Source organism: Bos grunniens, chromosome 2 (genome assembly GCF_055505025.1).
Source record: "Bos grunniens cultivar Pamir isolate PY7600 chromosome 2, Bosgru_T2T1.0, whole genome shotgun sequence".
NCBI lineage: Eukaryota > Metazoa > Chordata > Mammalia > Artiodactyla > Bovidae > Bos > Bos grunniens.
Window position 1 is genome coordinate 119,443,847 of NC_141166.1, and position 11,374 is coordinate 119,455,220.

At 42.4% G+C, this 11,374-nt stretch overlaps 1 long non-coding RNA gene across 12 annotated transcripts in view; it reads right to left on the bottom strand.

The window, feature by feature from the left end:
• Window positions 1–10,825, bottom strand: part of LOC147378654 (uncharacterized) — a 90,164-nt gene extending 79,339 nt beyond the window's left edge. For 3 of the 12 annotated variants that reach the window (XR_015148428.1, XR_015148452.1, XR_015148440.1), the window contains exons 1-3: window positions 9,314–9,561; window positions 4,190–4,317; window positions 3,161–3,338 (exon numbers count right to left, since the gene is read on the bottom strand). This is a non-coding gene — a long non-coding RNA (uncharacterized LOC147378654). Of the gene's footprint in view, window positions 1–2,707; window positions 3,012–3,160; window positions 3,339–4,189; window positions 4,318–7,147; window positions 7,364–9,184; window positions 9,621–10,276; window positions 10,413–10,682 lie in introns of those variants that run through there. The other 9 variants (XR_015148426.1, XR_015148429.1, XR_015148427.1 and 6 more) reach the window with 9 other exon arrangements.
• Between the last annotated feature and the right edge of the window lie 549 nt (window positions 10,826–11,374).

Below are 11,374 nucleotides of genomic sequence, written 5' to 3' on the forward strand. Positions count from 1 at the left end.
GTGTTTATTTATGTTTTTTAAATATAGTAGCCATCCTAAAGGGCTTCCCCAGTAGCTCAGCTATAAAGAATCTGCCTGCAATGCAGGAGACCCCAGTTCAATTCTTGGGTCAGCAAGATTCCTGGAGAAGGGGTAGACTACCAAATCCAGAAATCTTGGGCTTCCCTGGTGGATCAGATGGTAAAGACTCTGCCTACAATGTGGGAGACCTGGGTTAGATCCCTAGGTTGAGAGGATCCCCTGGAGGAGGGTATGGCAACCCACTCCCGTATTCCTGCCTGGATAATTTCATGGACAGAGGAGCCTGGTTGGCTACAGTCCATAGAGTTGCACAAGACTTGGACATGTCTGAGTGACTAAGTATGCATTCATGCCATCCTAAAAATCTGAAGTGTTAACTTGTGATTCTGATTTGCCTTTCCCTGGTAGTTGGTTTTTATGACCTTCTTTCTAATATTTAACATTATTCTTTTAAAGGAGTCAGACATCTCAAGGCAGAGAAAGTTAATGAGCATAGAAAGATAATGCCTCTATATGAGAAAAGCAAAATGGATGTTGGTGTCTGATGGTGAACACTAGACATATATATATATATCTAATACAAGTAAGAGCGAGGCTCTGAGTTTCCCTTTATAGCCCTTCGGAGATTAAAGATCCTTGCATGAAGAGGTATGCTACTGGCAGCCTCCAGAGAACACCGGAAGGCTGTGGGTTTGATTGTCTTAGGCCCTGGTCTGCAATCCTTGGCAGTGGGTTCAGGAATAGTAGGCTATCTGGGTTCTGCTTTTGGTCCCATTGATTCTCATTACTACATAAAACTCTAAGCTGGGGAATTTGAGTTATAAAACAGTTTCAGAGAATCCTGTTAATTCTGCTAGGATGTTTGGGGGCAGCAACCAAAATTATAACTCTCTTATATTATGTGAACTCAGTTTAACCCTCAAGAAAATGACATGAAAAACTGAGGACTCTTGAATCACATCAAAGCTATCTGATTTTTCACCACAGGGCCATAGGAGAAGAAATATTTAATATGTGCTAGGCATTGGGCAGCCCCACTCCAGTACTCTTGCTTGGAAAATCCCATGGACGGAGGAGCCTGGAAGGCTGCAGTCCATGGGGTCGCTGAGGGTCATACATGACTGAGCAACTTCACTTTTGCTTTTTACTTTCATGCATTGGAGAAGGAAATGGCAACCCACTCCAGTGTTCTTGCCTGGAGAATCCCAGGGATGGGGGAGCCTGGTGGGCTGCCATATGGGGTCACACAGAGTCGGACACGACTGAAGTGACTCAGCAGCAGCAGCAGGTATTGGGCGGAGAAGGCAATGGCACCCCACTCCAGTACTCCTGCCTGGAAAATCCCATGGACGGAGGAGCCTGGTAGGCTGCAGTCCATGGGGTCGCTGAGGGTCATACATGACTGAGCGTCTTCACTTTCACTTTTCACTTTCATGCATTGGAGAAGGAAATGGCAACCCACTCCAGTGTTCTTGCCTGGAGAATCCCAGGGACAGGGGAGCCTGAAGCGACTTAGCAGCAGCAGCAGCAGGCATTGGGTTAGATTCTTTTCATATAATATCTTATAAATTGTATATTACTATATTTTACAAGCAAACAAACAAAACCCCAAAAACAGGTTAGTGATTTGCTAAGGTCACATACTTAGTGCTAAAACCAGAACTAAAATCCAGGTGTAGTTCTAAACCATGCTACCTCTGGAAATACCTATTACACATTGGACATATTATGGTTATTTTTATATTTCCTTTAGTGACTAAAGTAGGTTATCTTTGCAATTCACAGATTAGGTTTGGTATCCTTGGAAGTATTATGGAATTTTGGAAAGTGAAAGTAAAAGTGTTAGTTGCTCAGTCGTGTCTGATTCTTTGAGACTCCATGGACTTTAGCCCACCAGGCTCATCTGTCCATGGGATTTTCTAGGCAAGAATACTAGAGTGACTAGCCACTCCTTTCTCTAAAGGACCGTCACAACCCAGGGACTGAACTCAGGTCTCCTGCATTGCAGGCAGTTTCTTTACTGTCTGAGCCACCAGGGAAGCCCATGGAATTCTGAAATACTCTAAAAATGGCTCAGTTGAGAAAAGATGCTGATTCTAGCTTGATGCTTATTAAAAAGTGTATAGCTGTGAATAGATATTCTATGATTTACTTACAAATGCTTGAGCTTATCCAAGTCACAGAAAAGACTTGGCATGGCCTTGTTTATCAGAGTCAGATTCCAGAAAATGTAAACCCCAGAAAAATTAGATTTTTTATCTTTCAAACTCTTTGGGCAGTGAATTGCATATAAAGAGGTAGCACAAGCCAAGAGGTGATTATACCACTGTTTCTGAGTTTCTGTTCTAACACCACTTTGTTTACCTCACTCCTGTTGACCAAAAAACCATTTAAAATATATTAAAAATATAAAACCTGCCCTATAATAACACTCAATTGCCTGCCATGTGATAGCAATGCTCAGGGGCACCTTTTATCTAAGGACTTCACAGGGCTTTATAGACTCATCAACTCACAACCCATCTGTTTTACTTCATTTTATAGCAGAGAAACAGAGGCATCATGGAAATCACACAATATGTTGTACAGCAGCTTAATAGGGAATTCTTCAGATTCTGAGTCTTTGGCCTGTTCATTCCTGACTTAATAAGAATTCCCCAGAGATGGAGAGCAAGAAACATCATAGTTAGTATTATTGAGAGTTTATTAAGTTCTCAACTCTGTACTAAATGCTTTGTATGTATCAGTTTGAATGTATGTTTCACCTTACAAATTCTATGAGGTGGAAGCTGTTATTATCAGGTAGAACAACTGAGGACCAGAGAGGTTGTTATTGCTGTCAATTTATAGTAAATGATGGAAACAGGATTCAAACCAGCCAGAGTCCATGTGCTAGGTTCTTGCATGACATTGCCTCTCAACATAACAGAAGGTCTTGTGTTTTAAACATATTAAAGCTTAGTGGTTTCAGAGAAAGCAGCCATCTTGCTCTGAAACATACAAAAGTGTGTATCAGTGTATTAATTGATATTCTGCAGAGAAATAGAACCAACAGGATGTGCATGACTATAAATCTATAAATATTAATAAAAAACTTAAAAAATATATAAAGAGATTGGTTTTAAGGAAACTGGCTTACATGATTGTGGAGGCTTTTGGTCTTTGGTAAGTCCCATATCTTTAATCTGGCAGGCTGGAGGCCAGGAAAAAGCTGCAATCTGAGTCCAAAGGCAGTGTTTTGACAGAATTCCTTCTTGGTGAGGGAGGTCAGTCTTTGTTCTATTAAGGCCTTCAACTCACCAGATGAGGTTGACCTACTTTAGGGAGAGTAATCTGCTTTAACAAAATCCACTAATTTAAATGTTGCTGTTGTCCAAAAAACACATTCACTGAAACATCCAGAGGGTTTGATCAGGTGTCTGGGTACCATGATCTAGCCAAGTCGACATGCAAGACTAATCATGACAAACAGACAGTATCAGGGAAGTTTTTCTGATGATTAATAAGCCATTATCTGATCCTCTAGTCAGAAGGGGGACAGAGATTTCAGTTTCTGTATAAATCAGACCCTAGAACCTCCTTTTATAACCTCGTGGGCTGTGTGAGATACAGGGCAGGTGCCAGGACACACTGTCCCCTGTTGACTTTGCTATCTCGAGTGGACTGGGGGTCTGACCCTGAAGTCAGGGTCCACCCTCCCTCGACTCCTCTTCTGTCATAGCTCTGGGTTACTGAAGACCTTCATTGTGGACTATCTTCGTCATCAGAATCATGTATTGATACCTTCCTTCATCTGAACCCCCCTCTGAAACTCACCTGTCTTTGGTTTCCTGATCTCCATAGTTGGTTCTCTGTACTTTTCAAGGTAACTAACGCAGCACATCTTGAAATTCTAAATGCAATTCCTAACTTCCAAGGAAGCAAAGCTAAATTGTTAGCTTTTTTAAATTTAGGTCTTCTATTTTAAGTCCCTCTGGAGATCATACTGGTTACTTATAGGTTGCTCAGCAAATTGATGGCAAACTTTTTTAGTTTCTCTGTTTCCACCTTTGTAACACTGTGATAATACTACCATGTTCTATGTCGGGTTAGGGTGTGGGTTAGGGGTTAGGGTTAGGAGATACACATGAGAACATTTATATTAAAATGCCTTGAAAAGTAAACTTACAGTGTGTGTGCGATATTTGTAACTTCTAGAAGTAGTTCTTCTCTTATGGCTCCAAAGAGTGACTTATACCTTGTTCATCAAAACAGCCACGGTAGGTATTTCAGACCATGCAGAAGGAAACACTGACCCTGGCAAGAGGATGAGGTGGTTAGAGGTTATAGGTGGTTAGTTATTTTCAGGTAGGACTCTTAGTACCTCCTAAATGTTACTTTAAAGTGCTCAGCAATTTCATTTTCATGGAAGAGTGACTTTGTTCTATGTATATGCTGATCTATTGGCTGGATTCTATTTATGAGCAAAATAAACTACTTAAGATATTATGGACATTTGAGTGATATAAATGGGACAAAAGAACAGTTGCAAATGATATCACAATAAGTATCAGCTTCAAATTATCTCTCAGCCCTTAGCTAAAGATGCAATTAAGCTGGCTATTACAAACTCAAATTTATTAGCCATATTAAATAATTACACAAGTGATAAAATAGAGCCCTCAAGAGATGGATAATAAAACAGTAAAGGAAAGAAATAAAACTAAAAATTAAAAGGAGGCACTGACCCAGTTATGGATTAAATTTAAAAATAAATACAATTAACACTATATTCATTGAGCAGTTATTCTATACCAAACAAACATGGTTTTAAGCTTATTATATGTGACAACTCATTTAATCGTCATAGCAGTCATATGAAGAATTATCATTTCCATTTTACAGATGAGGAAAGATGCACAGAGAGGTTACTACTTTGCCCTAGGTCACACAGCTGGTAAAAGGTACAGCCAAAAGTTGAACCCAAGCAGGCAGTCTGATTCTAGAGCCTGTGTTCTTATTGATCAGGCTAGATTAAATGAGAGAAAGTGATTATCAAAGATCCATACAAAGTGACTATCAAAGATCCATATAAAATTCAAAGTATTATAGTCATGATTATGGTTAGAAGGTTCATTTAAGATAATCTATCAGAGCCCCTCTTCTTGCATCTGAGAGAACAGGCCTGGTTAACTACTCTGTTCAAGTTCACAGGTGAACTCCAGCAGAAGCTAAATTTGCTCTATTTTAGACATCGATACTGTCAGCACCCTACATCACCCTTCCCCCATTACATTGAGAGTGTGGATTCTAATAATTGGGTTGCAATTCTGGCTTTTGCCAATGCTAGCTTAAGATAGTTCAGTGCATTGAAAGAAAAAAAATGATGGCAAACTGGAGTAGGGAGTTAAATAAATTAAAATAGTAGCAAAAAGACAATAACATCTCAATTACTGACACTCTTTTAGGGGCAGATTTATTCCTAAGATTCAGCAAGTCCCCATGACTTTCTGACACTTGAATGAACGTCTGCATATTAAGTGACTGCCTCTCCAACTTTCACCACTTACACACCTATGTGTCCAATCCCACACAGAATTCTGGAGTTGAAAACATTCATCTATCTCACCACAGATCTCCTTCCTGAGAGTTGTGTTCAAAGATGTCTCCTTCAAAGATTGCCTTCAATACTTATTTTAATCATTTTGACAGTATTAAATATGCAAGTGCTAAAAATAAATTAGTTCAATAAAGTGGGGTTTTGAAAGCTTCCCCTCTTTACTCCAGAAATGTTCCTGTCTTTTAGACTCACATTTTCCAGTAACAAACCCCAAATAATAATTTAAGGAATGTAATTATTAGGTATAACTTGAAGGTTCCCAGCCTCACCAGCCTGTGGGAACAAATGAGATCACTGAAGTGTTTATACCCACTTTTCACTGGTGTGGTGCTTGAGTCCCAGCTCCTAAGGCTTTTGCCACCAGAAAAGCCTATTAACAATACTCAAGGAATAAAGATAAAGTCTAACCTTTTTTCCCTTTATGCTTAGCCTAGTTTCACTTGCTCCTAGGGTGCTGTGTGCAGAGGCCATGCACGCAGCACACTTCAGACCAGAGTTCTTAGTGGGAAATGATTGTGCCTGACACTTCAGCTTAGTGGACCGTGTGCAGAAGGGCTGCAGCAAGTCAAGATGGCGGTGGCATACTGTGTGTAGAGAGCTTAGGGGTTCCCTGGGGATGGACAGGTTTCTCTGCATCTGGATCTGTAGCTGTGATCTAATAGTTAGGTCTCTATAAGAAAAGTTGAAAGGAAAGATGATGATCCTTTTGAATAGAATTCAGAATGCAGAGGAGTCTTTTAAGAATTGAAAAAGCAATTACTTCAGGTCCCTGCCCTGGCATCCCCAGATTTAGCTAAACCCTTTGACCTTTATATTCAAGACAGAAGGGTATTAGCCTTGAGGTATATCGCCCTTGAGGTATTAGCTGAAAAACTGGGGCTGCTTACTTGAGTGGTGCTTATTTCTTTAAACACTTAGGTCAAACTGCTAAAGGATGGCCTCCTTGCCTATGGGAAGTAGCTGCTACTATAGCCCAGATAAAAGAGGCTGAAAAGTTAACATCTGGTTAGCTAGTCACTATATGGACTCCCCACCAGGTTCAGGCTTTAGTGAGTTCTAAGGGAGCAGGATGGCTATTTTCCATAATGTTGATTCAAGTTCAGGTTATGCTTTTAGACAACCTAGAGGCTACTATAAACACCTGTCACAAGATAAATCTTGCCACCCCACTGCCCACAGAAATGGGGGTCCCAAGAGTATGACTGTATAGAAACCATCGATGTGATCTATTCCAATTGCCCCAGCCTAAGAAATGAGCCTCTCCGAAATGCTGAATAGGAATGATTCACAGATGGGACCAGTTCTGTGAGAGCAAAAAAGGCTGGCAGGATATACAGTCGCCTCCCAGGCCCAAGTCGTTGAAGCACGCAACCTAATCCCAGGGACTTCTGTTCAAAAGGCCAAGCTTACAGCCCTCACCCAAGCCTTGTAGCTGATTGCAGGGAAGATCTTAAATGCTTATAAAGACTCCTGGTATGCCATTCTACATATACACAGGGCTATTTGAAAGGACAGAGGTATGCTTACTGTGAAAATAAACAGGTGAAACATGGCTTGAGCACACTGAAGTTCTTAGAAGCAGCACAGCTTCCAAAAAAGGTGGCAGTGATTAACTGTAAGGATCACCAAGGGGATGGCAGAGTTAATAAAGGGAAACAAAGCCCTAGAATGACTAACCTGGCAACTACCCCTCATACCTTGAAGGCTAGATCCATCCAGTTGTTCAAAGTCTTCAGTAGAGATCTAGGAGGTCATGTGTGGCTAGTTAGTGAACATGAGCCATGCTTCTTTCCCCAACTGTGGCTTATCAAGCCATCAGGAAAACTCATCAAGGAACTCACTAAGGGAGTGAAGCCTTACATAATTGGTTAGCTGATGTCATGGTAACTCCTGGCATTAAAAGTATCATCAGTCAGAGAGTTGACACAGTCCCCATCTACACAATGAATAACCCTAACACCAGGCCCCCAGAAGCCCCTAGACAAGGCCCAATCGTACCAGAGGGACATATACCGGGGAAGATAGGCTGATTTCACTGTCATGCCTGGATCATCAGGCAGCTTCAGGTAGAAAGATGCTGCCCCTGCATATGTTTTCAGGTTGAGTAGAAACACTCCCCCTTGAACTGAAATTGCAGCCAAAGTGGCTAAGGCCATTACTAAAAGAGATCATATCCAACTGTGGGCGCCTAGGAGCTCTGCAAAGTGATAATGGCCCAGCATTGTGTTCCAACTGACCAAGGAGATAACAAGTGCCCTGGGCATAAAATGGACCTTGCACTTAGCCTAGCGACCCCAATCCTCAGGGAAAGTAGAGAGATATGATCAGACCTTAAAATGAACCTTAGCCAAGCTATGCCAGGAGACTCAAGAAAACTGAATTAAGTTACCCGCAGTTTGCCCTACTCTGCATGTAGTTAGCTCGAAGAGATACGTTAAAGTTAAGTGTGGCGGGATGAGCTAGGAGACGGAAGGGAGGCTCAAGAGAGAGGGGACATATGTATATCTATGGCTCATCCATGTTGATGTATGGAAGAAATCAACACAATATTGTAATTATCCTTCAATTAAAAATAAATAAAAAAGTATAAAAGCTAAAAGTGTAGGGGGTAACACAGAGGCATTAGGCCCATATTTGAGCTTCTAAAAATCATATAAAATATTGCCTTGCTCAATGTGGGAATGCAGGTAATAATTTGCATAAAGTTTTGATTCCTAAAAAAAAATATATATATATATCAAAAGTAAAGTGTATATGAACTTATGTATGGTAGACTCATGCCTCAAGCATAAAATCAATAAAAGTGTGACCAGGGATATTTAAGGATGGAACTTTATTGATTATTGGATCTATCACTTCCAACCTGAAACAGGAAAGGACCATTAGATGAACTGTATTTAAGATGAACCTCAAAAACTGAAAAGAAAGCACTAAATACCACTCTCCTCCTAGCAGGCAATCCCAATATAAACCCAATCACAGCAGTGAGCCTCAGCATCAGGGCACACCAAGATACCTTCATTTTTAGGAAAAATTTGCAGGTCTTTAAAGCCACTCAACAATTGTTGCATACCCTGGTGTCAATCCTACCTGACAGGCAATGTCACCCTTACAACTGGACAGTACAACTTGCAACCTGCAAGGGAAACCATGTCCAAGTTCCAAACTGTAAATAGACTGATGTCAAAACTGGCCCCAGTTATGACACTTAGTCCAAAAGAGAAAAACACAGCTAAGTAGGATATCTAGATGTCCCAGTAAGACCCCAGATGTACCTATGTAGTTAGAATGCCAGGGTACCAGTCCTTCAAGAACTCATGTTAATGGCGTAGGGTTGGTGGGTTTATACGGAGGTTACTTGTTCTTAGGTAAGCACCCAGACTCAACAGGAGGCTGGGTATCCCAATGCTTGGACAATACCAAGGAAAGGGGCTATATCACCATTGGAACAGTGGGGCCAGGTCCGAGGCTGATTGAAGTTTACAATCAGACCATTAACAAAAAGGGGAAGCCACAATGCCCCAAAAGAGTGGCAGTACTCCTTTCAGGAGTCACTGTACTCACAGGCATGCCAGTGACCTTGGCCCAGGAAAACAAATACAACACGTGTCACCATAAAAAGGTAACAGCCCCCATGGAAACAATGGCCGATTAGTCTTGATTTCAATCCGTTATAAAAGTCTGTTGACTCACTGTTCAGGACTGTCATGGAAAACAAAATTGCCCTAGATCAGCTGACCAGATGAGGATCTATACATTAGCCAATATGAAGTGCTGTTTGTACTTCAACGAAACTGGCCTGTCTTGCTGTATCTCACTGTTGGCAGAACCCAGGATAGGCAAGGCGAGAGTGTGGAAGCTGAAGATGCGAGGAGACGTAGAAACTGCAGATATTCTTTATTCACAGCAGCAAGGCAGACATGCTTTACTCTCTAATCGCTGACAGAGCAGAAACAACAATTAGGCAACTGGACTCAAGGCCACTCGCCTAAACTTGATTACAAGAGCTTTTCAGGTGGTGCTTATATAGGTTATGCGCAGTGCTACAAATGATCTCAGCTGTTACATAATCATTATTTACAAAACGTGGGTCAAGAGCTGAGCGGATAGGGACCCAGAGAGCCTGACCACTGCCATATTGGCTAATTTGCTCTTTCCTTACGTGGCCTAATTAAATAAAGTGCAGACAGACTACTGGAAAAAGCCACTTGTCTAGCAGAAATTCAGCAGCCTAATCTGGCTGGATAAATCTGGAGCGGGGCAAAACAGGCCCTCCCTAGCGTCACTTTGTTTCTACTCTTCCTTGGCCCCTTAATGACCATTATTCTCTTGATAATATTTGGGCGATGCATGCTAAATGCTCTCCAAAAGCTTAGAATCCATAAAACTCCAAATGGTGGTTGCTCAGGGATGTGAACAGTTAGGGCTGAGGCCTGATGACAATCAAACACATCTAAAGGAAGCTGGGGAGAAGTTCTGCTCCTCCACCCGGGGGCTATTATTACCCCTAAATCAGCAAGGAGTAGTTACTGAAGAAGGACCTATGCCACTCAGCGCCCCTCAAAAACCAGGAGCAGGACAAGAAAACCAGTAAAGCAGCATTAACAATTCCCAGGGAATAAAAATAGAATCCGGGTAATAAAATAAGAGTCTAACCTTTTTTCCCTTTGTGCTTAATTTAGTTTCAGTTGCTCACGAGGTGCTGCATGCAGAGGCCTTGCCCCAAGAACTTTGGGCTAAAGTTCCCAGTGTGAAAAAGACACCCTGCTATTACTGCTGCTAAGTCGCTTCAGTCGTGTCCGACTCTGTGCGACCCCATAGACGGTAGCCCACCAGGCTCCCCGGTCCCTGGGATTCTCCAGGCAATAACACTGGAGTGGGTTGCCATTGCCTTCTCCAATGCAGGAAAGTGAAAAGTGAAAGTGAAGTCTCTCAGTTATGTCCGACTCTGTGCGACCCCATGGACTGCAGCCTACCAGACTCCTCCGTCCATGGGATTTTCCAGGCAAGAGTACTGGAGTGGGTTGCCATTGCCTTCTCCAGAAAAAGACACCCACTATACCTCAATTCAAGATGTTGTGGCGTGCCCTCTGCCGAGACCTAGACCCAACTGCACAGCTGTGCCTGTCTCTCGAGAGCTCCGTCACCTCACGAGAACTCTGCTGGCCCCGCGAGAACTCTGCTAGTCCCGCGAGAACTCTCCCAACTGCCTGCCCAGATCAGATCAGAACGTTCAGTCGTTCAGTCGTGTCGGACTCTTTGCGACCCCGTGAATTGCAGCACGCCAGGCCTCCCTGTCCATCACCAACTCCCGGAGTTCACCCAGACTCACGTCCATCGAGTCAGTGATGCCATCCAGCCATCTCATCCTCTGTCGTCTCCTTCTCCTCTTGCCCCCAAATCCCTCCCAGCATCAGAGTCTTTTCCAATGAGTCAACTCTTCGCATGAGGTGGCCAAAGTACTGGAGTTTCAGCTTTAGCATCATTCCTTCCAAAGAAATCCCAGGGCTGATCTCCTTCAGAATGGACTGGTTGGATCTCCTTGAAGTCCAAGGGACTCTCAAGAGTCTTCTACAACACCACAGTTCAAAAGCATCAATTCTTTGGCGCTCAGCCTTCTTCACAGTCCAACTCTCACATCCATGCATGACCACAGGAAAAACCATAGCCTTGACTAGACGAACCTTTGTTGGCAAAGTAATGTCTCTGCTTTTGAATATGCTATCTAGGTTGGTCATAGCTTTCCTTCCAAGG